This window comes from Choloepus didactylus, chromosome 1 (genome assembly GCF_015220235.1).
Source record: "Choloepus didactylus isolate mChoDid1 chromosome 1, mChoDid1.pri, whole genome shotgun sequence".
Taxonomy (NCBI): Eukaryota; Metazoa; Chordata; class Mammalia; order Pilosa; family Megalonychidae; genus Choloepus; species Choloepus didactylus.
In genome coordinates, this window is record NC_051307.1 from 11,187,943 (window position 1) to 11,214,775 (window position 26,833).

A 26,833-nucleotide genomic window follows, 5' to 3' on the forward strand; every position below is an offset into this window, starting at 1 on the left:
CCTTATAGTCGGACAATAATTTTGCTGGTAACACCATTTTGGATTGACAATTATTTTCTGTCATCACTTTAAGAGATTATTATATAGTCTTTGGCCTTTCATTGTTCAAGAAAAGTCTCTTGTCCAGGTAACTGACATGCTCTCTCCCTATAGCTGCTTTCAAGATCTTCCCTCTGTCTTTGATGTTCTGCATTTTTACTATGATTTATGCAGGCTTCATATTTTAAATAAGCTCTGGAAAATTTAGCTAGTTTCTTTTTAAGTATTGCCTCTTTTCCTTTCCCTCCATTTTTTCCTCCTGTGTTCCCAGTCAGATATATGCTGGAAGACAGGCAAACTTTTTACTGTTAAGGGCAGAGAACAAATATTTTAGGCTTTGTGGGCAAAACAGACTTTGTCACAACTACTCAGTTCTTCCATTGTGTGTGTAAGAAGCCATAGGCAATACCTAACAAGTGAATGTGGCTGTGTTGCAATAAAAATTTGTTTACAAAAACAGGCAGCCATCTGGATTTGGCACATGAGCCATAGTTTACCAATCCCTGTGCTAGATCTTCTCATTCTATTCCATTCTCCATATCTCTTATACTTTTTCATACTTTCATTTCTTTATCTCTCTACTGCATGCTGGATAAGTTCTTTGGATATATCTTCCAGTTCAATAATTCTCTCTTTAACTGTGTAATCTACTGTTTAACCATCCAGAGTTTTTCATTCAACAGTAAAATTTTTAATTTTTAAAGTAATGGGATCTTTTTTTTTTCCCCTTGATTTTACCAATTCCTGCCTGGTAAAATGATGGTTTCCTATTGTTTATTTATCTTTATAAATGCATCCTTTCTTCTTTAAACATTTTATACATAATTATTATGCATGCTGTTACTTACAATAGCAATATCTAAAGTCCTTGGAGACTGTTGTGGCTGTTGATGTTCTTTCAGAATGGCTTGCCTTCCTAAATATTTGTTGATCTTTGTTTGTGAGATCATGCTTAATTTTATTTTGTGAGATTTCTGCAGAACTAATTTGGGAAACTTTACTCCAAATAAGGTCTACCTTTGCTTTCGCCAGTAGTGGGGAAGCCCCGTTCCCCACATACAAAGACCATCAGAATCCCTCAAGGATTTTTTTCTTGGAGTAAGACTCTCAGGTCCACATCCCTTTCTGAGACCCTGTTTCAGGACAGCCCACCCTTTCCCTGTTGCTATTGGTTCCGGCCAGTTCCTGCCACTCAGACCCCATCACTCCCACCCCATCTCCTTGTCTTTCAGCCAGTGCCTGAACATCACTACTGAGTCCTTGGCAATTCCTGCTCAGCCCCTGGTCTCAGAAGCCTGGGGCCCCATCTACCTCCTTCTCTCTCCCGCACCATCCCTGCTCCTTGTGGGCTCAACTTTCCTTTGTCTGTCTGTCTGCATCTGTCTGTTTGGGAGTATCCCTGGGGACCTTTTCTATCTGTGGGAATGTGCCATGTTTGGGGTCTGGGTGTTGTGGAGCAGACTGATCCCCAAGACACCTTATTTCTCACCTGGAGCCAAAAGTTATCACCTACATTACTTTGTAACACTTAACTTTACATGGACATATGCACTTTGCTGGCTAGTTTGGCATCACTTTGGATGTGAAAAGATAGACTTATTTTCAGTCTTTTAGATCCAACCCTGCTTACAAATGAAGGAGCTTTGACACCTGCTTCATGGGTTGTTTTGAGACTTAAGTGAGGTGATCTATGTGGAAGAACATATCCTTGGACATGTAGTAAGCACTAAATACATTGTAGTTTTCCTATAGAATTAGAGTTACAATGGACCTTCTCTAGGCATAGCTGGGGTCTCAGCCTTGCCTTTGATTAGCTCATCTTCACCCTCAGTAAGATCTGCTTATCCTGTCTGGTGCCACTGTAACACTTGCTCTTAGGAAATGCTAGGATAAATGTACAAATAAAACTGCACTTAAAGTGTGACCCCCTCCCAGCAATATTAGGTGTTTTAGCAAGGGCAAATCCAAAGGAAGGAAGCTCTAATTATAGAATTTGAGGCACTGACTTAGTTTTTTTGCAGGGACAGGAGGGAAGGGTTATTGGGAATTTGAGCCTCTTTGGATCCCCTAAAATCACACTTGGTGTTCAGTAGCCACTTACATATTCACAATAGAGATTTGACATTTGGAGCAATGGCTATAATTATTCCTGGTTTTATTAACACCAATAACATAAAGAATAAGATGCAAAGCCCTCTTAAATACGGCCCCCACTGAGTAAACAGACAATCTACTATACATTCAGTTATTTAAATTGCTGAACAGAGTTTCTCTTGCTGAGTTATAATGAGGCATGAATTTTCTAAAGACGTGATTTATGAGCCTTTCATAAAGGGGTTTTAAATGGAAGCACTGACAGTTCCACCTCAACCACGGCTGGGATGGGGGCCCTGTTGGCCCAAAGGAGCCAAAATGAGCTGAGGGAGGCAGGGGAGAGAGGGGTAGTGGGAGCTCATTGCCACAAGCCACGGGGGCCCACAGCCAGCCAGCCCCTGCTCTTCCACTGGGAGCAGCTCCACTCGGCAATGCTGGGTTATTCATCTCCATTTCTCTCAAGGAAGAAATCAAACATGTTGAAATGGAATTGAGGGTCGGCTCCCTCCAGTGCATCAGACGTCAGCAGAAATGGAAACGGTTGCTCTGTTTCCTGCTGCTGCTTCTCTCTCCAAAGAATTGTTGGGTGGTGAAGTTAGAATTTAACTTGATTTTTTTTTTTTTTTTTTGCTCTTGCTCACCAGGAGAGTGAGGATAGCTATGCATCCAACACCCATGGAGGAAAATGAATGATATTATTATCCACACACAAGATACGGGCTCTCACCACTCTGCCCCTTTTGTCAGGGGCAAGGCTAGTCTCGGTACACTTGGAAATAGCTTGCAGGAAAGCTCATGTGCATTTATTGGGGCGTCATCCCAGGGAAGGCAGAGTGAGGGAAAAAGGGAAGTGAGACCAAAAGGGAGGGAAGCAAACACAAGATGCTGCCCGATGGGATGAGAAGCCGTATTCAGTTGCTGCTGCTTGGAACAGGCTGTGAGTGGGGAGGAGGGCAAGCAATTTACCCCCCACTCCTGCCTCCTGACTGTCCTGGTCCAAGTGAGTCCTGCACTTCTAGGTTGTATTTCCCAGCCCTCCCAGCACTTTCTGGAGCCTCCAGAGGTAAGGCTCTGGGTGCCATAGCTGCTGTGGCTCCCGGCATGGGGGACACAATGGAGGCTGTGCTTGGACCCCCCACCCCCACCCCCACCCCGGTCCTCTTCCCCTGAGACAGCCAGAAGGGTCAGGAGCAATGGTGGGAATGCGTGAGTCCTCCCTGGGGCCATTCCAGCTGGGAGGAGGGTCAGTGGCTGAGGCCAGGGGCAGGTGGAGCTGGCAGAGCAAGGGCCACAGAAACTGGGCCAGACATCACCGACCAGAGTCAACCTCCTCTTTCCTCTTGCCTTCTCGGAGATGGGTGGACCAGAAGGCTCATTTGTCCCACGCACACATTCACTGCCTGAGTCCCTACTGCCACAACTCACATGCCTGTCTTTCTGTCTGGCTGCTTTCAGCTCTTCCCCACCCATTTAATTCCTTCTTCAGCCCCCTTGCCTGTCATCCCTGACTGCTTGGCCTTTCTGTTTTACTTTTGTCCTTCTGTTTGCATATATAGCCTCTTCCATCTTATTTAACTTATCCTGCCTTACTCTCCCTTGAGTACAAGTTTTCTCTCCTGTTTCTGCATTTGACTAGACATCATAAAGAGAAATTCTCTTTAGTTTTGCAGCACATGGATAGAGAATTGGAAGGGTGAGTGGGGAGAGAAGAAGAAGAATGAGAAGGAAAAGAAAGAGAAGAAGAGGAAGAAGAGGAGGAAAAAGATTCTTTAAAAAAACCAAAATAGGCTATTTTCTTTTTTACATGACAAGCAGAAGAAAAGACTTACAGGGAGAAGAGAACTTCAACATTGAATTTCATTGGATGGGTGGTTCCCAGACATACATACCCAATCCTGTGGACACCAACTGTGGCCCGACCTTGGGTCTCAGGTTTGGCCAACAAAGCCAGCCATGAGGGACTGGCCTCTTTAAGACAAAACATGGAAGCACCAGGAAGCTGGGGGTGGAGGAGGGGGACAAGAGAGAAGAGGTGGAGCAGGCATCCAGCCAGGAGGTCTTAGATGCCGCACCTCAGCCCGCAGGGTATGGGTGCAGAGTGAATATTCCCGGGTGCCCCGGGGTGGGGGTAGGTGCAGGGCAAGGGGGTCCTGAGGGCATTGGCTGTGGGGTAGGCTGGAAGCTGAATCTCGCTGGCTGGTGGCTGGGTAGGGGGCAGGACCAACCAGGAAAGGGGGTAATCAGCATAGGCAGATGGGGAGGAAAGTCTCCTGGAATTGCTCTAGACTTAAGCCTGGACTAGACTTAAAAACCCTGAATTATCTGAAGAGTTACTTTGCAGAGGCTGTCTCTTAAATGGGGAAATAGCTGGAATTGACCTTGATGGCAAGATGAATGTGTCTCACCAATAGCACAAAGGGGCCTTGAAAGCTATTTTTATTTATCAGAAAAGGAAAATTGGCTCCCTCCCCAGCCATCCAAGGTGCTCCTGGAGATTTCATCCCCACTGCACAAGCCGTTTGACACCCCGAGACCAAGAGTCTTTTGGTAACAGTGCCGGGGCTGAACGTCACCGTCCTGCTCACGGTCAAGGTCGCGGCTGGGTCTGCTAAGTCAGATACCATTCATCCACTCACTTTTCAATTTTCATAATGTGAATTTCTCTGATTGTTTACTGCTCCTTCTCCTGACCTTTTTTTGACTTCCCTGGAGGCCAAAGAGCCAAAGCACGCAGTTACCAAATCACAAACCCCGTGTTTCACAGGATTTTTACAGGGGGAGCCTATCCCAGAGCCAGCCAGCTGCAAGGGCGAGAACAACACGGTTGTGGGCGTGGCCAGGGAGGCCGAGGCCAGGGGCGTGGCAAGAAAGACCAAGGCTGGGGCGTGTCCAGAGAGACCAGGGGGCGTGGTCAGGAAGACAGGCATGGGGCGTGGCCAGGGAGACTGAGGCAGGGGGCGTGGCCAGGGAGACCGAGTTCCGGCAGAAAAAGTTGTCAAACTTTGTGCGAAGGGTTGGTGCATTTCTGCTCATTCAGGCAGTGATTCGAGGTTTTATTAATCAAACGGAATTTATCAAACAAAGGACAACGTCAATAATTTTCCTTTCTTTCCTCTGAGGATATGCCAACATTGTCAACTTACCCCTCCTCTTAGTTTCCTGGGGCTGCCGTCACAAATGACCACAAACTGGGGGGCTTAAAACAACAGGACATGGAGGCGGGGCAAGATGGCAGACTGGTGAGCTGTATGTTTTAGTTACTCCTCCAGGAAAGTAGGTAAAAAGCCAGGAACTGCGTGGACTGGACACCACAGAGCAATCTGTCTTTGGGCATACTTCATACAACACTCATGAAAACGTGGAACTGCTGAGATCAGCGAAATCTGTAAGTTTTTGCGGCCAGGGGACCCGCGCCCCTCCCTGCCAGGCTCAGTCCCGGGGGAGGAGGGGCTGTCAGCTCCAGGAAGGAGAAGGGAGAATTGCAGTGGCTGCTCTTACCGGAAACTCATTCTACTGATTCAAACTCCAACCATAGATAGACTGAGGCCAGACACCAGAGACTCTGAGAGCAGCCAGCCCAGCGGAGAGGAGACGGGCTTAGAAAAGGAACAACACGAAAAACTCCAAAATAAAAGCAGAGGATTTTTGGAGTTCTGGTGAACACAGAAAGGGGAAGGGCGGAGATCAGGCCTTGAGGCGCATATGCAAATCCCGAAGCAAGGCTGATCTCTCTGCCCTGGGCACTTTTCCTTAATGGCCCTGGTTGCTTTGTCTATTAGCATTTCAATAACCCATTAGATCTCTGAGGAGGGCCGTTTTTTTTTTTTTTTTTTTTAAATCCTTTTTGCTTTTTCTAAAACAATTACTCTAAGAAGCTCAATACAGAAAGCTTCAAAGAATTGAAATTTGGGCACATCAAGTCAAGAGCAGAACTAAGAGAGCTCTGAGACAAAAGGCAATAATCCAGTGGCTGAGAAAATTCACTAAACAACACAACTTCCCAAGAAAAGGGGGGTGTCCGCTCACAGCCACCATCCTGGTGGACAGGAAACACTCCTGCCCATCGCCAGCCCCATAGCCCAGAGCTGCCCCAGACAACCCAGTGTGACGGAAGTGCTTCAAATAACAGGCACACACCACAAAACTGGGCGTGGACATTAGCCTTCCCTGCAACCTCAGCTGAATGTCCCAGAGCTGGGAAGGGGGAGCAGTGTGAATTAACAGAGCCCCATTCAGCCATCATTTGAGCAGACTGGGAGCCTCCCAACACAGCCCAGCAGCCCAGAACTGCCCTGGGGGGACGACACTCACCTGCGACATAGCACAGTCATCCCTCAACAGAGGACCCGGGGTGCACAGCCTGGAAGAGGGGCCCAATTGCAAGTCTCAGGAGCCATACGCCAATACCAAAGACTTGTGGGTCAGTGGCAGAGACAAACTGTGGCAGGACTGAACTGAAGGATTAGACTATTGCAGTAGCTTTAAAACTCTAGGATCATCAGGGAGATTTGATTGTTAGGGCCACCCCCCCTCCCCGACTGCCCAGAAACACGCCCACATACAGGGCAGGCAACACCAACTACACACGCAAGCTTGGGACACCAATTGGGCCCCACAAGACTCACTCCCCCACTCACCAAAAAGGCTAAGCAGGGGAGATCTGGCTTGTGGAGAACAGGTGGCTCGTGGACGCCACCTGCTGGTTAGTTAGAGAAAGTGTACTCCACGAAGCTGTAGATCTGATAAATTAGAGATAAGGACTTCAACTGGTCTACAAACCCTAAAAGAACCCTATCAAGGTCAGCAAATGCCACGAGGCCAAAAACAACAGAAAATTATAAAGCATATGAAAAAACCAGACGATATGGATAACCCAAGCCCAAGCACCCAAATCAAAAGACCAGAAGAGACACACCTAGAGCAGCTACTCAAAGAACTAAAGATGAACAATGAGACCCTAGTACGGGATATGAAGGAAATCAAGAAGACCCTAGAAGAGCATAAAGAAGACATTGCAAGACTAAATAAAAAAATGGATGATCTTATGGAAATTAAAGAAACTGTTGACCAAATTAAAAAGATTCTGGACACTCATAGTACAAGACTAGAGGAAGTTGAACAACGAATCAGTGACCTGGAAGATGACAGAATGGAAAATGAAAACATAAAGAAAGAATGGGGAAAAAAATTGAAAAACTCGAAATGGACCTCAGGGATATGATAGATAATATGAAACGTCCGAATATAAGACTCATTGGTGTCCCAGAAGGGGAAGAAAAGGGTAAAGGTCTAGGAAGAGTATTCAAAGAAATTGTTGGGGAAAACTTCCCAAATCTTCTAAACAACATAAATACACAAATCATAAATGCTCAGCGAACTCCAAATAGAATAAATCCAAAAAAACCCACTCCGAGACATATACTGATCACACTGTCAAACATAGAAGAGAAGGAGCAAGTTCTGAAAGCAGCAAGAGAAAAGCAATTCACCACATACAAAGGAAACAGCATAAGACTAAGTAGTGACTACTCAGCAGCCACCATGGAGGCGAGAAGGCAGTGGCACGATATATTTAAAATTCTGAGTGAGAGGAATTTCCAGCCAAGAATACTTTATCCAGCAAAGCTCTCCTTCAAATTTGAGGGAGAGCTTAAATTTTTCACAGACAAAGAAATGCTGAGAGAATTTGCTAACAAGAGACCTGCCCTACTGGAGATACTAAAGGGAGCCCTACAGACAGAGAAACAAAGACAGGACAGAGAGACTTGGAGAAAGGTTCAGTACTAAAGAGATTCGGTATAGGTACAATAAAGGATATTAATAGAGAGAGGGAAAAATATGGCAAACATAATCCAAAGGATAAGATGGCCGATTCAAGAAATGCCTTCACGGTTTTAACGTTGAATGTAAATGGATTAAACTCCCCAATTAAAAGATATAGATTCGCAGAATGGATCAAAAAAAATGAACCATCAATATGTTGCATACAAGAGACTCATCTTAGACACAGGGACACAAAGAAACTGAAAGTGAAAGGATGGAAAAAAATATTTCATGCAAGCTACAGCCAAAAGAAAGCAGGTGTAGCAATATTAATCTCAGATAAAATAGACTTCAAATGCAGGGATGTTTTGAGAGACAAAGAAGGCCACTACATACTAATAAAAGGGGCAATTCAGCAAGAAGAAATAACAATCGTAAATGTCTATGCACCCAATCAAGGTGCCACAAAATACATGAGAGAAACATTGGCAAAACTAAAGGAAGCAATTGATGTTTCCACAATAATTGTGGGAGACTTCAACACATCACTCTCTCCTATAGATAGATCAACCAGACAGAAGACCAATAAGGAAATTGAAAACCTAAACAATCTGATAAATGAATTAGATTTAACAGACATCTACAGGACATTACATCCCAAATCACCAGGATACACATACTTTTCTAGTGCTCACGGAACTTTCTCCAGAATAGATCATATGCTGGGACATAAAACAAGCCTCAATAAATTTAAAAAGATTGAAATTATTCAAAGCACATTCTCTGACCACAATGGAATACAATTAGAAGTCAATAACCATCAGAGACTTAGAAAATTCACAAATACCTGGAGGTTAAAACAACAGGACATGATTCTCTCACAGCTGTGGGGCCAGAAGCCTGAAATCGAGGTGTGGCAGGGCCCGGCTCCCTCGGAGGTCTGTGGGAGAATCCGGCCCACCTCTCTCCTGGCTTCTGGTGGTGGCAGCCATCCTTGGCGCTGCCTGGCTCCCGGCAGCAGAACTCCATTTTCTGCATCTGCCCTCACCTGGCCGGCTTCCTTCTGGTGTCTGTATGCCTCCTCTCCCCTTCTTAGAAGGACACCAATTATGTTGCGTTAAGGGCCACCGTCCTCCAGTATGACCTAGTCTTAGTTTGCCAAATCCCATCTGTAAAGACCCTATTTCCAAGGAAGGCCACGTCTGGGATACTGAGGATTAGGTGTTCAGCAGACCTTTTAGGGGGACACAGTTAAACCCATAACACCCCTACTTGAATTCTAATAGTGCCCTTCTTTTTCTCTGTGTGGGCGTTTGATTAAGGGAGAGAACGGCCATCAGTCCTGGGAAAAGCGTAACTAGACTCTGAAACAAATCCCAAACTCCTGTCCTTGGCTGACAAGGCCCTCACTGCCCGCTGCCCCCTCTTTCTCACCGGGCCCCCTTTCCAAGACTTTCCGCTTTCTCTCTGGCCTGCAGGGGTCTCACGGCCCCGAGACACTCTTCCTTCTCCCTTCTCCTTTCCTGGCTTGAGTCCTCTTTCCTCCCACGCTGCTTCCCCCAGGGGCCTCCTGAGAACCCAGGCCAGGCCAGGTCCCCGCTGGGTCTCCTCTCAGCTGCTTGTCCCACCCCAAGATCCCCCGCTCAGCCCTGGACCCACATAACTGTACTGACCCTTTCGCCCTGCGAGCCTGAGAAGCGGGGTGCTCGTTTGCACTACTCGCTGCAGCGCTCCGGGGCCCTGGCACGCACTGCGCAAACAATGAAAGAAAGGAAAGGTGGGATTTATCAAACTCATGGTGCATTTCCGTAGTTGGAGTCCCGCCTTCAGATCGTGTTCAACTTCTCATCTGTTTTGTGTTTTGTTTTGTTTTTTTTTAATTAAACTATTATTAAAAAAAAATCTGGGTTTGTCCTTGTCTTCTACTCTCAGTGGGCTATTTGTGTGTAGCACAAAACTAACTCTGACCGGTGAACAGAGCCATTAGGTAGAATTAATTGGAGCAATTAAAGAGCAAATAGTTTTCCTGGAAAACCCAGATTTTGAGTGCTGGTGGGGGCTGCTCTGCCTGCGCCCCCAGCGGCTCAGCGGGGGCGGCCGGCTGGCGGTTCTCACTGCTAGTCGCCATTAGTGGCGGTGACACTTTATTTGAACCTCACTACTTCCAGGTGTGTGGCACACTCCGGGGTCACCCATGCAGGGGGTCTTCACGTGTATCCAATTACTGCTGTGAAATGAAGGAATGCAACATGTCATATGTTAAAATGTCAATTACCACCCCTTAGGGGACCGCCGGCCAACTAAACCAATCAACCCCCTTGCCACCAGCGCAGGTTCTGTTTGGGCTGGAGACACTGTGAAACGTGCATCGGTTTAGGGAGATGCAGGGTGGAAACGGGGAACTGGGAGGGGAAGGGCCAAAGGGTTAGGAAATCCATCTTGAGAATTCAAGCAAGGTGTTCCCATTTGTTTCCAGATAACACTATAGAGTGTTACAGGACATAGAACTGGAGTCAGGAAACCACGGAAAGCTGAAGAAATTCGCCCTGGGATACACCCATCTGCGAGGGGCTGAGGGCTGCTGATTAACTATCTGTCATTGTATATATTGGAGTTATTGTGTGAGGCTAAGTTATGACCGTTACGTTAAAAATGTTTATATGTTTAGCATTTGCATAAATAAAGTGCAGAAACCTGTAATTACCTGCAAGGTAATTGGTCACAAGTATATTAATCTATAATTTTGATCATTTGACAATTAAAAAATAAAAGTACTTTATGTAAGAACAATAAAAGACATAAGGTTTTCTGTCAAATCTTGCTCTTGTGAGCCTGCTTTCCATTTGGGACTCAATTACTGAAGCTTGGATCCACTCAGGCCTGGACACCCCAACTGCCCTGTGAGGCCCTCTTCTGCAGGAAATTTTCTGTCCTTCCTTCCTTTTTTTGAAAAGCATTTTTCTTAGAAGCCAGGACAGATGATTATAATTAGAATTTATTATGCTGTCTCCCTTCCCCAAACCTGCAGAGACCAATCGCATTCACTCTCTGTAGCTCTGCTGTGCATGAAATAAGTATCATCTGCCTTTTTCATGGCCACAAAAAGAGGGCTGACATTTTCACTCAAGGTCACCTGACGAAGCATTCCACGTAGAAATCACAGTTGCTTATGTTCCACTATTGTTCGGACAAACGAGTCAAGTTTCTTCCTCTCTGTTCATTCCTTTTGAGGAGCCAATAGCCCTCCCTCTTCACTTTGCTGATCTTTGGGTTCATTCATCAGTTAGCAAATATTTGTTAACTACCTATGTTTAAATGTGCCAATTGTAGGAAAAAGTCTTCGATTGGAACGAATACAGATTAAATTCCAAACCTCGAAATAACACTGCGGTCTTATGACTAGGAAAGTGGACATTCTTGATACAAATGAAATTACTGCCCATTTTTCTTCCTTTTACCCCCTTTCTGCATTCTTCTAACTCTCTCCTCATTTTGCTTTTCCCTCTGCATTTGGACATTGGGTCTCGAATGCGTTGAACCATATGAAACTTCTGATTTTCAACCACGGTTTACCTACGAAAATGCAACTTCATTTGGTTCAACTTCATATAAGGCTGCTCCTGGAAGTTTGTGGGTTTCATAGCTATAATCAAACTGCACAATATCTGGAAAAGCACATTATTAACGGCATGGCAGCTGTTTTTATTATTCAGATAGCAATCTATTTGCTCCTGGATTTCATTGACAATTTACTCAATTAGGATCCCTTAAAAGAAGCCAAGCTATTATTCCCTTTCTTTTTGTGGGAGAGCAGATGGGAGGTGTTCTGAAAGGAGCACAGTTGGACTTGTGCCCTAGGAGCCTTCTTGTGGACCAGAAACAGGATGAGGTCCCAGCTGTGGATGAGCCTGTCTCAGGGAGAGAAGAAGATGTGCCTGCAGGTCAGGGCCTTCTGCCCACCCAGCTCACCCACCCACCCTTAGTTGGACCATATTTTCATCATTTTAGGTGGGTAAAATGCTTTCCTACATGACCACATCTCTTTTAGTTATTTAAAAATAGCACAAGGCAAAGAAGATGAAATGTCCTGACACTCTGCCCTTGATTGGGTTTTCCTGTTGGAATTTGAGAGTCATTGTGGAAAACACAGCCTCAGACACAAAAGGACCAGAAGCTCAGGCTAGACGGGCTCCCAGAGCTCAGTTAGTGAGCTGGTGGGAGATCCACAGCCTGGAGTCCCAGGTTTCCTGATGACAGCTGGGGACAGCTGGCCGGACCATGTTATCAACCAGTTTAATTAAATTCACTGAATGGATTTGTTGACAATCCCACCTTGGTCACTTATTGAATTCAGAAAGCACCCCCCCCACCCCCGTTTTTTGGCTTGCACATCTTTACAACGACCTGGGCTTGGTGTATGTGCCCTAGAAGACAGAGCCCGACGCAAGGATTTAGTGCTGATGCTTTATTTGGGAAGTGCAGGCTCAGGGCACTGAGCGTGAGAGAAAGGGGAATTGAGGCAGGGAGGGTGGGATGCAATTCAAGGAGCCAGGAAGACAAAGCTAGTTGCTTGGCAGAGCTCCAGAAAGACTGCATGGAGCAACTGTGTCTAAGGGGAGTTCATTGGAGGCAGAAGGGAGAGGAAATGTATCTACCTGGCTTCCTCCAGTCTCCTGCTTCCCATTGGTCCAAGTCCACTCCTTGGGGAGTTAACTCCCCTGCAGCTTGTGTCATCCAGCTCCTTCTGCAGCCAGGTGGATGGCAAGTCCCATGCCCTGTGGTGTGGGTTTCATCTGAGTCCATAAGGGGCAGGAGGAACCAGAGGCTTATTTGATATGTCCAGTATGTGACCCCATTCAAACGTTGATTAGTAAATATTTATTATGTGGCCTCTTGGCATAGGCAAACAGGCTTAAGAGGACACATCACACATAGAGGACTCACACATGTAATCGAGGTGGGTTTAGCCTGGCAGGATGGTACAGATGAGAGGTACACCTGAGAGCACAAATAGAGGAGTCCAGGGGAATGTTTGTTTTAAAAAATATTGGAATATTCATGTGTTTGCAAATGCTCTTCAGCGCTGTGATTAGCTGCTGGAACTATCAACATCTTATTTAACCCTACTTTAAGAAATGAAAATAAAGGCAGTTCCAGATTGCATTTCACCAGTCACTGATTTGAGAGATTTGCTGAGAATTTACTGTCCTGGTAATTGTGCTAGGTGCTTTCTGTAGTTTTCTTATTTAGTCCTCAGCACAGTCCTATTATACCTTTTGCACAGTTTAAGAAATGATGGCTTAGACAGGTTAAGAAACTTGCCCAGGATCACACAGCATTTAGGCTGCAAAGCTGGGACTTTTTTCAGGTTTCTGACTTCAAGTTCAGCGCTATTTTCCCCCCACTCTCCCATACAGCATAAGGAAGTGGACATGGTGTAGTGCATGCCCACTGTGGATGATGCTACTTCAGTCCAGGTATAGCCCACTTCAATCAGGATGGGTCTTAATCCTTTTACTAGAGTCTTCTATAAGTGGAATGAAATTCAGACAGACAGACAGAGAGAGCCACAAGAAGCAAGAAGCTGAACACCAACGGAATCTGGGAGAGGAGGGAGAGCCCAGGAGACGCCACCATGTGCCTTGCCACAGGACAAGCTAAGGACCAAGGATCGCCAGCAGCCAGCCCCAGAGCGCCACAGTCTTTGGGAAGAAAGCATCGCCTTGATGACGCCTTGATTTGGACATTTTCCCAGACTCAAACCGTGAGCAAAGAAATTCCCATTGTTCAACCCAACCCATTTCATGGTATTTGCTTGAGCAGCCCAGGAAATGAAAACACCCAGTTAGTAATCAAGTCATTTAGTGAGGGTGTATTGAGCAGCGTGCTTGTGCCCCAAACACCATTAGCGGTAAGATCCAGGTCCCCTTGAGCCCCCGTGGCATGCAGGAAATCTAAAGAATAGATGGTTTAAAATCTAACTGGCTTGAGCCTGCACTTGACTTTTTTTTTTTCCTTCCGGCTTTTCTACTTAGGTTTTGTCTGAACCTGTGTTAAGTTGGCATGTTGGAATCTGGCCACCCAGGATGGAGGTAATGAGAGGATGAAGGTGAGTGTGGGGTGGGGGGACGGGAAACCTTGCCTGGCCCCACCGAGCTGGACATCAGCTCATCGACTGATGAGGCAGGATGAGCTTTGCACAGTCACCTGTGCTCTGTTCCATTTCCTGGGAAGCCATGTGGGGATGGAGAACAGGGTCTAAAACAGGTCTCCTAAGTCACTGAGAGCTATGTCAGGGATGAGAGAGGCACCCAAAATCCCGAGAGAAAGCTGAGTTCCAAACAGGAATCGAAGAGAGCTGAATGGGGGTGGCAGAGTCCAGGGAATTTAGACACAGTAGGAGGTTCAACCACCTTTCTCGTTACCCTGGCTTAGGGGCCCCCATCTTCAAGTATTAGTGGACAAGTCTGGATATGGGTCAAAATACACCAAATGGGAGGTCCTCGAGGGATAATTGAGAGATTGAGTTTGCAAAGGAGCCCAAAGTGTGCGGTGGTGGGAAGCCGTCAACATCACACCCGTCGGCACCTTTTGCAAGGCCAGGTATTCCTGGGGGCCCGTCCTCATCAGAGCCCATTCTGATTTTGCCCAATCGTATTAGACCTACATGTGGGTACAACTGTTCTCAAATCGACCACAGCTTTAAGAGCAATCCAGGGTCCAGTCCAGCTCACCAGGTTGCTTTTGCAAGGTCATTTCTGAATAGTCAGAGAATCTCCCCAAGGGCTTGGGCAGGGAGAATGTCAAGGAATCAGGAGAGAAGCCCATCACTCCACTTCACTCCACCCTCTGGGGATAACCCAAGTCTAGACCCCTGGATTTCACCTCGCAGCTTGCTTCTGCTTTTTCTGGCTTCCCCAGGAGGTGCTGTGGGCACGTCTCCAGCGCCCCAGGCTGGCTTGAGGTCAAGCTTGGAATTTCGGAAACCCCTCCTTTCACAGGGCCCTTTGCTTGGAGCCCCCTCCCCCTTAACAAATAAACCGGGACACGGGTGAGCATTACACCACTCATTATTAGGAAAAATTGGATTAATTAACCTCGTCTGGCCTCTCAGCTTGGGAGACAGAGAAAAAGAGGTCTAGTTCAAATGCAGCATTTTGAAAATGTCAGCCGTGACTCAGTGATAAATATTTATAAATATATATGCTGCGTATCAACAGGGCAGCCAGTGTTTTTTTACATGTAGGTACACAAAGGCACTTTGTTGTTAGCACGCGTTCAAAGCAGCAGCCTTGAAAGGGCCCTTATGGCTTGTGCTATGAATGTTTATTAAGAATAATATGCAAAATGGGCTTCATCTGAATGGGTGCATTGATGGGTATCAGAGTGGCCAGGCCTGGGATGGCCGAGCATCAGGAGTGATAATGGTGTTTCCAACAGGACTCCCCCCCTGGCCCGAGAGTGATGTGATGTGTCAGCAGCCCATTGCCATTTCTGCTTGCGCGTGTTTGTTCTGGAAACGTTGACTTTGGGCTTGAGTGTGGCCTGAAGCTGTGGTGCCCGGTGTAAGTCATGGGGCCGTGGAAAGGATGTCCCCCCTCGAGTTGAGCTCCAAGGAGTAATTGGAGTTTTAGATATGCATCCCGACTAAATCCCATCCTCTAATTAGGAAACATTTCCTGGAGATTTTTCCATGTTGGTCTCTTCCCTTTCAGCTTAATTCCTTCTGTTCATCTCAGGATCCTTTCCTTGTTTAAGGGCACTTTTTATTAATTTGTTCGACCAATATTTATTGAGTACTGAGATCGGGGCTACAGTGAGGATTCAGACAGAAACTGTTCCTACTCATCCTTCCAAGAGGAGACAGATAAAAAAAAAAAAATAGGATGACAAATAGCAAGCATGACTTCAGAGAGGGATGAGTGAGCTGGAAAATCAAGGTGGTTCACAGCGGGTTGGGGCGTGGCTGTTTTGGGATCGGAAGTCCAGGACGCATCTCCAGGAAGAATAGGTGGGTTGAGAGCTGCATGCCTGAAGCCGACAGCCTTTTGCAGCCACCTGGACATTGGAGGTTGGAACTGGCTTCCAGGCAGAGGGAACAACGAGGGCAAAAGGCCAATAAGGAATGGGCTTCAAGGATCAGAAAGCTCAGTGGGGCAGGAGCAAGTGGGCAGCACCAGAAGAAGCCCACTCTGTTGGGAAACTGAAAACATTCCTGGAGAGCTGTTTCCTCTCATTCTAGAGTACCTGACCCATCACTGCTAAGAACCCTTGGTGAAGCCAGGAGATAATTTGTAGGTTGTTGATTCAAAATTGCAGTTGTTGATTGATTTACTTAGAAACAACCCTGGGGGAAACATGGTACCTGGATTTTAGGGTACTTTTTCCTACTCTGTATTTTGTTTTGAGTCTAACTCTGTCAGCCATCAATTTTTTTCATCACAGAGCATTATATAACCCTCTTTATTTGTTCCCTGTTCGGCTGGAGGCTCCCAAGGTGACTTATTTCCCTGAGACCCTCCTTGGCTCACTTATCACTCAGCACGGTCGGAAGATGAAATTTTAAAAATCAACTTTATTTGTTATTCTGAGAATAGTTGACATCAAGATCAATATGTCCAGACAGAACCTATTAACATTTTAATGAGCCTAGTCAGTAATATTCCAAAGATGTGTCAGTGAGTCATGGCCCCTTTGATTAAGGCTATGCTTCAGAGGCAACTGTAAATATATAGAAGAAGGGCCCCAAACGGAGAGCTGTCACCCATCAATCCCGGGAAACAGAGTGAGGATTCATGAATAAAGAAGCTCACAAGGTAACTGTCCCTGGGCTATAGAGTTTACTGTATGCACAATACCCTTTTAAAATGCCATTGGTCTCCACTAAGAGATAAATAAAGATATCTGCCTTTGTCAGTTGTCAGATATCTGTGTTTGGGGAGGGGGGTTTGCTGCAATGGATTAGGTTGAGAAGAATTGTAGAATTGTTTAGGGTATCTTTCTTTTAGATTCAAATCTGGGGACATTGGTGAAGGGGCGCCTAAAGCTTTAGAGGAGAAAATTTTCCCAGAAAATGGGAAAATTATTGGGAAGGAGAAGACTGGGTAGCCCCAAGAGAAGGAAGTGGGAATAGCTGTGGATGGACAGGACAAGAGAATGACAGTGTCCTCATTCGCTTCAGCCGAGGGTTGAATACGTCAGCACCCATACCCATCAGTTATCATGACCCCATGTTGGGTTTTCTCTCTCATTGCCTTCATCCACCTCCCTGAAGTTTCCTGGACAGATCCTCCGGGCTCTGATCTGGGGCTGTCCCTGGGACTGTGGTCGCTGGAAGGCAAGATTCATTCTGTGTTTATGCCAAGGGAAGAAGCCACCCTGTGTGTGAACTCTGCGAATACCACAGGACCCAGCTCACTTTCTGAGGCAGGCCCAGAACCCCTGGTTTCCTCCTGGGCTAGATCTGTGTACAGGAAGGGGCAAGAGGGTGGGGGAGCTGATGGGAATCGCTGATATTCATGGCCCTGCGGAGGTGTTTGTGGTGAGTCACTGGACTCAGACCAGAGGGCTGGAGAGCGAGAGCTTCAGCCGCTCAAGTCTAGGGCAGGGAAAAGAAATTGGTGGGCGGGGGAGCCCAGGAAAGTGTCCAGAAACGTTAATATCATTCTACACCAGAAGAGGAGGAGGTGGGGGGGACCAGGAAGGACTGAAGAAAATTAACAGAGTGCTGTGTTCCTACCACATGGATTCTGTGATCCAAGGAGATTTAAGTCAATAGAGACCCAGTGTTTTTCATCCAGTTTGCCATTTTGCTCTCATTTTTCTTTCCTGGAGATAGGCAGACCTCAAAGTCCAAATGATTCAATCCCAGTGCATCTGTTGATCAGCTATGGACCTGTAATCAGTTTGGAGCCTCTCTGGATCACACTGTTGCTACTCTACAGAATTATAATGGAAATTGAGTGAGATAATATGTATAAAGCACATAATACATGGAGCTAGGTGGCTCGCCCCAGGGCCCCACGTGCCTGGGATAGAATCCTGTCCTCTCGCCCAGACCATTCTAGGTCATAGACTGCACTGTTTCCTTCTGCTGACTCCTCTGCTGGGGCATCCCATAGGGGTCCCAGGTTCAGCCTATTCCAATCTGGACCCAGCATCTCCTCTCCAAACTGGCCCTCTCTCCTGTCCTCTCGGAAACTGTTACAATCACTCACTCAGCCGTACACGCTGGGCGTATGGCTCACTCTAAATATCTGGTTAATCACCAAGTCTGTCATAACCAACTTCTTAATAGCTCTTGAAGCTGTCCACTCCTCTCTGTGCCCAGTTGCTGCTCTGGCCCAGGCCACCATCACCTATTGCCTGGAGGCTGCCTCCCCACTGTTCTCCCAGCCTCCAAGCTGTCCCCTGCAACCCAGCCTCCGCACAGCAGCCAGAGTGGTATTTCTAGGGCCCAAGTCTGGTCACGCTGTCACTTAAACTCTTCCATGGCTCCCCTTTCCTTTAGGCATGTAGAAACCTCCAGGGTCTGGCGTTGTCTTGGCCATTATTGATCTTGAACTCTTTGCTCCTGACAGAAAGAATCATGTGTACTCCTCTGAGCAGAGAACATCCTGCTCTCTCCTCTGAGGCTCTGCACACATGGCTCCTTCTGGCTCAGAAGGACCCTGTGCTTGGTTTAATGCTCTAATGCCATTTCAGACATTCTTAGCAATTTTTGAATAAGGGTCCCCATGTTTTCATTTTGCACTGCCAACCCCTCAAATCAGGTAGCTGCCCCACAGTTCAATTTTTGTCCTCATCTTGGGAAAAAAAATGAAGCAAAATAGGTCTTCTTTTTTTCTTCCTTTCTTTGACTTGCCGGCCCTTTGGCAGAGGGACCATCAAGCCAGAAAGGAGTAGATAGAAGGGAAAGAGAAAGGAAGCAAGAGCCTAAATTAGTCCTGAACTGGACAAGGCTGCTTTGAAATAATCTAGGATAGACAGTCGGGACAACCCCTCTTCTGGAACGCAACATGAGAGATGGACTTCATTAGGGTGGGTCAAGGCAGGGGCCTGTCGGGCACCAGTGAGAGGAGGGGTGAGGCCACTGGCAGGACCCGTGATTCAGCTCCTCACCAAATGCCATCAGTCCAGTCCCCCCAGCCCGACTGGGACACAATGCCAGTTCCTGGGCACACACCTGCGGTACATGCCAGGAACAAAAAACCCAATGCTGAACAGACCAAAGAAATAGCTGTCAGCCAATAGCTTCTTTCTACAAATTGCAATTAAGCACTGCTGGTGTTTCCAAATAAACATGGTACCACTTTCCATCCCTGTGTGGACTTATTTAATGTCCCATGACATCTGACAGACCAGATCATTCCTCAAGAACCGAAACAAGAAACTCCATGTCATTCAACCACTAACACAGATGCAGGAGTCAAGGGGCAGAGTGTGGCTTCCCAAGAAGGCTGTGATCTCCACGCATCCTGGAGGGACAGCAGATGGGCACCAGGTCGCGGACCCCTGGGAAGCACATGTTCTTCCCTGAACTCCCCATTTCCAAGTTGGTGGTGTTTCTCCTAGAGAAGAGAGACCCACATATTCTGGAATTGTGTCCCCCCCACCCCCCACCCCAAGCAAATTACCCTATTAAAGCTTTTCAATATATGACTCTACTGCATATATTGGGCCTCCTATACCTGATGCTACCCCCCTCCCCAACCTTTTTTCCATTTAAAAAAAAAAATCAAAATCCAGGAATGTGCCTTGTATGTCATTGGGCTGGAGTTTTATTTTAAAACATAAGTGCAGAAGTGGCGGGAGCGGCGGATATGGAGGCACCCCAGCAGAAAGAAGCGCAGGTTGCTGCCTGTTTGAAAAAAATATTTGGAGATCATCCTATTCCACAATATGAGGTGAATCCACGGACCACAGAGATTTTATATCACCTTTCAGAGTGCAACAAGGCCCGGGACAGGGATGTCTCCCTAATAATAGAGGACTTGAAACAGTAAGCAAGCGAATATGAATCAGAAGCCAAGCATCTTCAAGACCTTCTCATGGAGAGTGTGAATTTTTCCCCTGCCAATCTCTCTAGCACTAGTTCCAGATATCTGAATGCTTTGGTTGACAGTGCAATGGCTCACTAGCTAGATTCTTCTTTTAGTTTTATCCCTGCAATGAATGATTTGACCGCTGATCTTTTTCGTACCAAATCCAAAAATGAAGAAATCAAGCTTGAATTGACAAAACTTGAAAAAAAACTAACTGCAACTTTAGTATTAGAAAAACATCTACGAGAGGACCTCAAGAAGGCAGAGCTGCATCTCTTTACAGAAAGGGCCAAAATTGGCAGTCGTGTTCAGAACATGGACTTCCTAAAAGCAAAATCAGAGAAGTTCAGATTTGGAATCAAGACTGCAGAGAAGCAACTTTCAGCCAGAGGCATGGATGCGTCTCTTTCTCATCAGTCACTAGTAGCACTGTCAGAGAAACTGGCAGAACTAAAATGACAGACAATACCTTAGAAGAAAAAACTGGAGTCCTATTTAGATTTAATGCTGAATCCATCTCTTGCTCAAATGAAAATTGAGGAAGCAAAATGAGAATTGGATGCCACTGAAGCTGAAGTTACAAAGAAAATGGACATAATGGGACTGTGACCAGAGCCAAACAAATGTTGTTTCCCCTAAGAGAGTCAATTAAATATGACTTTAAAGAATGTTTTTCCTCTTAACATTCCTTAATAACTTAATTTCTGTGTTCTTAGTTGAGATGTTATTATTGGTAAAATAATGTTTTCTACTTGCATATTGCATTTTTGTACCCAAATGTATGGTATTCATATTAAAAAGCATTTTATCTTGGTTTTCTAAAAAAACAAACAAACAAAATGTAAGTGCAAGTTGCAAGAGGTTGCCTGGTGAAATTAAAAGGTTCTAATTAGGGCTTCTTTTCTGGTTGAAAACAATGGGTGTGTTTTTTGAAGTAGCTACTTTTATTCGGTTATCTTGGCCTCTGTGATCATCCAGTCTTGTTAACTTACTATTATGTCTTATTTTATTTTTTATTGTGGTGAAAAAGTACACAAGATAAAATTTACCATTTTAATCACTTTTAAGTGTACAATTCAGTGACATTAAGTACATTCCCCCTTCCCCTCCTCCTCCAGCCCTGGTTACTTCTAATCTATGGTTTTGTCTCTATGAATTTTCTAATTCTAGCTATTTCATATCATTAGAATAATAATATGTGGCTTTTTATGTCTGGATTACCTAGCTAGCATCATGTTTTCAAGGTTTATCCACGTTGTAGCATGTATCAGAACTCTATTCCTTTTCACAGCTGAATAATATTCCATTGTATGGATATACCACTGTGGTGGTTTGAAGCTGTTATGTACCCCAGAAAAGGTCATGTTCTTTTAATCCATTTCTGTGAGTGCAGACTTATTGTGGATGGGACCTTTTGGTTAGGTTATTTCAACTGAGATGTGACCCACCTCATTCAAGGTGGGTCTTAATTCTTTTACTGGAGTCCACTATGAAAGGATAAAAGAAAGAAAAAGCCCACAGAGTGGAGAGAAGCCCCAGAGAAGCTGAGAGACAGGGATACACCCCCAGAAGCTGAGAGAGGAGGTCACTGAAGCCAGAAGCTGAAAGCAGTGAAACCCGGGAGAGAAGGACCAGCAGACAATGGCTGTGTGCCTTGCCGCATAACAGAGGTGTCCCGGATGCCAGCTGCCTTCAGAGAAGGTATTGTCCTGTTGATGCCTTAATTTGGACATTTTCATGGCCTTAGAACTGTAAATTTGTAAGCTAATAGATCCCCATTGTAGAAGCCAACCTATTTCTGGGGCATTGCATTCCAGCAGCTTTAGCAAACCCAAACAACAACATTTTGTTTATCTTTTTTTTTTTTTGCTGTTGATGGAAATGTGTTTTTTTTTTCTCCCCTCCTCCTTTGGAGACTGAATAATGCTGTTATGAACATTGGCATACACGTATCTGTCTGAGTCCTTGTATTCAATTCTTCTGGGGGCACACGTATGAGTGGGTCATATGGTAATTCTATGCTTAACTTATTGAGGAAGAGCCAATCTGTTTCCCACAGTGGCTGTACCTGTTTACACTCCCACTATCAGTGCATGAAGGTTCTAATTTCTCCACATCCTTGCCAATGCTTGTTCTTTTCTTTTCTTTTCTTGATTATAGCCATTCTAGTGGCTGTGAAGTGGTTGCTGCCATGTTTTTTCTTTCTGTATTTTAAAAATAATTAGTTAATTTTAAGTGCAGTAAAATAAACATAACTTAAAAATAATTTTAACCATTTTAAGTGGGCAACTCTTTAACATGAAGTACATTGATAATACCGGGTAACTTTCACCACTATCTATTTCCAGACTATTTTCATTATCCCAAACCAAAACTCATTCTCATTTAGCAAATAACTCTCCATTCCCCTTGGGGACTGAATCATGTCCTCCACAAAAGGCATGATCAGGTTCCAATCCCTGTGAACCCATTTGTAAATGGGACCTTTGAGGATGTTATTAGTTAAGGTGGCCCAAACAGAATGAGGGTGAACTTTAATCCACTATGGCTGAAGTCCTTATAGGCAAAGGAAATTGGACATGGAAAGAGAAGCCACGGGGAGCAGCCGGAAGCTGTAAGTTAACAGACTCCTGAAGAGTATCAGGAGAAGACGCCACAATGTACACTGCTATGTGATGGAAAAACCAAGATTGCTGACCAACCAGAAGATACCAACACTGAGAGGGAGCAAGCATCATAGACTCTGAAACCATAAGCCAATGAATCCCTGTTGTTAAGCCAATGCATTGTATGGTATTTGATTTAGTGGCTGGGAAACTAAAACTAAAATTTTTTGGTACCAGGAAGTGGGGCATGTCTATTACAAACACCTAAAAATGTGGAAACAGCTTTGGATTTGGGTAATGGATAGAGGCTGGAAGAATTGTGAGGTGCTTGTTAGAGAAATCCTAGATGGCCTTGAAGAGATAGTTAGCGGAAATGTGAACGTTAAAGTTACTTCTGATGAGGTATTTTTGGAAACCAGAGGAGAGGCGATCCTTGTCTTAAAGTGGCAGAGAACTTGGCAAAACTGAGTTCTGATGTTTTATGGAAGGCTGAATTTGAAACTGATTATTGTGGTTTGTGCGGTCGCAGTTGACTCGTCTGGGGGGGGGAGGTGGCGGCCGGTTACCAAATCCTAGGCTCTCAGGATTGCTTGGAGGGTACCGGCGGCGGGGGCTCTTTCCCGGAGGCGAGGGCGAGGCGGGGGACTGGGCCCAGTCCCCGGCGTAGGCGTGCAAAGTATGGAGGGTGGCGAGAAAGGAACAAGCGGGACACGGTTCTTTTAGGGTGAAGAAGCCAAGAGAGAGAGAGTTTATTAGGGGAGAGTACAAGCTTATATTGGGCGTTTAGAGGGCGGGGTAGCTGTAGAGGTTAAAGGCTTGGATTGGTTCTGAGAGGGCGCGGAGGTTGATTGAAAAGGGGCGAGAGTTGCTCCGGTAACGGTGTCTGGCAACAATGTATGCGCACTGGTGGTGATGGGAGTTGCACTGGCAACGGGGAGTGTCCGGGCAAGATAAGGGGGTGGGGAAAAGGCGGTTCCCTCCGGCAAGCCTCCCCTAACAGTGGTATTTTGGGTGAGGAAATGGGGCCTGCCTCCGGCCTCACTTTCCCAGGCCCGGGGGGCTGTGGAGGGCGCTGTCGCCCGTGCCCACCACCCTCCCCAGGGGCTGATCAGGTCCCCCAGCCCAGGCCCGCCAAGTTGAAGCACGTAATCAGTGTCCCGCATTTCCCCCTTCTTTTCTAATTAAAGGAAGAAGCTTACCGGAGAGGCCCGCTAAGGGATGAGGGAAGGGGGAGGCCGGGGAGGGGAAAAAGGGGTTGACGGTGGCTCAGCGAGGCTGGAGCTCGGCGTTGGTGTGGCGCCCGGGCGCTCGACAGAGGCCTTGCTGCTTGCGGGATGGACGAGGGTGGGGGGTTTAAAGTTGGAGGTTCAGAGAAGCTGGAGCTCGAGGTTGGTGCGATGTTCAGGCGATCGAGAAGGGCCTCGCGGTTGGCGGGTTGACCGGTGGCGGTGAGGTCGCGGAGGGTTGGTTGTCATCTCGGAGTAGGGAGCGTCAGAGGTGGCGAGTCGCTGGTACTGGACTTGCACGAACGAGGAGAAAATAGCATCCGTTTGTTTCCTTACAAGCTGGACAATTCTGCGGATAATGCAGGGTCCTAAGGTGAGAGCTAGAATAATCATTAGTAGGGGGCCGAGGAGAGGGAGGAGGTAAGGGAGGAGGGGGGTAAAGATGTGGGACCAATAGCTGGTGGCTTCACGGTCTCTTTTGCGTTGTTCCAGTCCCTCTCGGACCTTCTTTAGGCTGTCCTCGGCGAGACCTGTGGAATTGGCATATACACAGCACTCTTCTCCTAGGGCGGCGCAAAGGCCTCTTTCTTTGAGGAGGAGAAGGTCGAGACCTCGGCGGTTTTGGAGCACGACCTCAGAGAGGGAATTGACAGAATTTTTAAGATGGGAAATAGCGTCTTGTAGGTGACGAATGTCCTCGTCAACAGCTGCCCGGAGGTGAGTTAGGGCGGAGCCTTGACTGGCTAATGCAGCGATTCCGGTGCTAGCGCCTGCAAGACCTAGGAGGGAGGCAATCGTGAGGACGGTGATGGGCTCTCGCTTTTGCAGTGGGGCAAAAGCTGCAGTTGTTTCCAGGCGGAGGAAGAAGTCTTCCTCGCTATGGTATAGGACCCTAGGGATGAGGACAATTAGGAGGCAAGTTTCATTAGTTGTATTGAGGGTTTGCACGTTAAGGCAGGGGGTAAGCCCTGTAGAGGAGCAGAGCCATTGGGAGGAGTTATGAGGGATGAGAAATTTTGCAGAGCTGCTGGGAGATGAGTAGTCGGCGCAAGCTGTGAGGTTGGGAGAGTTACTTGAGCGAGGGTGGATGCACTTTCCTGTAAAGGAGACTGAATGAAAGGTTAGGGGGACGGCAGAGGTATTCCAATTGCATTCCGAGGGGCTGTCCTCTGTGTTTTCTGAAAAGGAGAGGTTGGAGGCAACTGGCTCATACAGGGGGGAGGAAGTGGAGAGGCAAAGCCAACAAGAGGAGGTAAGATTAGGGTTGGAGGAATTCACTGAGGTGAAGGCTGCTTGGATAAGGCTGAGGAGGGGAGAGGAGTAACGGGCGGGGGGCGGACGAGGTTGGGGTGGTGGTGTTGGCAATGCGCCGTTTGCAGCTGAGGTGCGGTTTCCGGGTGTGCTGCTTGTACTCGAGGTGCGGCTGGGGGGCTGTGGAAAAAGGGGGTTAATGACCTGGTTGGGACCTATGCCAGAGGGTGTTTTTAATGCAGTATTTTGGCATGGTTGGCTTACAGCCTCCTTTTTTATGAGAATAAGTGATCCTCGGTCGGCTTCTTTTTCATAGATTCTGAAGCCCCAAGTTTGACCGAGTAACCAGGAGGGATCAGTGGGGAGCTGCACTGTAAGATTAAGATGTGTGCGGGATCCCTCGCTTTCTTGGCCGAGCCAGTTAACTGTAGGGAGTTTGCACCCTGGAGGGGCCCACCTTAAGGTAAGGTATTGATTAGGAACAGGAGGCTTCCAATTAATGGCTAATGTTTCACACCCCCAGTATGCACAGTAGTACTCGTTGGGGGAATTGCAGTACGATTTTCCAGGATTTGAGGATGGGCACATGTAATATTGGGCCTGGGGATCACTTACCTTTCGAGCGCAGGTTTCTTCGACTCTGGAGACAAAGGTGGCAAAAGGCTTACTCGGCTCCTGGAAGAGCTTGGTGAATTTATTAGGCCGACAGGCAGAGCAGTTGGCAAACGCTCGTAAGGCGATTTCCCAAAGGATAGGCCAAAAGGTGGCAGGTGCATTAATATAAGCAGACGCATTTAGAAACGCTCCCGTGCCTAGATAGGCTTCGGGGTGATGATAGACTCCAGTGGCTGCGTCTTGCTCACTTTGCTCAGCTGCTTCCGCCTGGAAGTGAGCACGCCAATCAACAAACTGGCCGGTGTTAAGAATGGAATGGGCAAGCGAGGCCCAGTCTTGGGGGAGGCAAAAGTCCATGGCGAGATCCTGCAGTATTTGGGAAGCGTATGGGCTACCTAACCCGTCCTCCTTGACGGCCCTGCGAAGCTGCTTGATAGTATCAGAGTTAATGGGATACCAGTCGTACGGTTTCTGTGGTGTGGGGGTAAGGTTAAGAGGAAAGCAGTGAAAAGCATGAGAGAAAGGAGGACGCGCTTGCAGAGGGCTTGGCGCGGGAGTGGGGGTAGGGGGAGCGTTGCCCCAAGGGTTGCCTTGAGGTGTAGAAGGCAGCCAGGGGTTGTTAGTCGGCAGGGTGGGAGGAGCGGCGGCAGCTGCCGGTAGCGGCTCCGAGGGGGAGCTCGCCGGAGGGGGAGGCGGAAGTGGGAGGCCCCAAGCGTCGCAAGACGGCGGCGCGGTGGGAGTGGCTAAGGCATAAGATGGTGGACTAGCTCCGTCCTGTGAAAGGGCGGGGTAAAGCGCTTGCGGTTTCCGGCCCAGCTTAGGGCTGACGTCATCGCCGGAGCACTTCCTCCCCTCGATGGAAGAAGAAGGAGGAGGAGGAAGTTCGCCATCTTGGCGAGGCTCAGTGTTATTTTGTTTTTTGGGAGTCACTTTGAGCGCGTTGTTAATCTGCTCGACTAAGGACTCTGTGTCCGAATCGTGGTCTACATTAGTATCGCTGTCTGAATCTGTTGACTGGGTTGATAGGGCCTCCTTGGATTTAATGGGGCCTCGATCAGGGGGGAGGGAGCCTTGAAGGCAGGAGCGGACGGTTATTAAGGTGGGGAGCAAGCCGGGAGGGAAGTGCTTGCTCTCATGTTCCATGGCATTGGTGACCCGATCAATAAGGCGATCATAAGTAACGGTCCCAAAGATG

The 26,833-nt window shown here is 47.0% G+C and overlaps 1 pseudogene; it reads left to right on the plus strand.

Annotated features, from left to right (window-relative positions):
• Positions 1-19,718: 19,718 nt before the first annotated feature.
• LOC119544179 lies at positions 19,719-20,549 on the plus strand (annotated as a pseudogene).
• Positions 20,550-26,833: the final 6,284 nt, after the last annotated feature.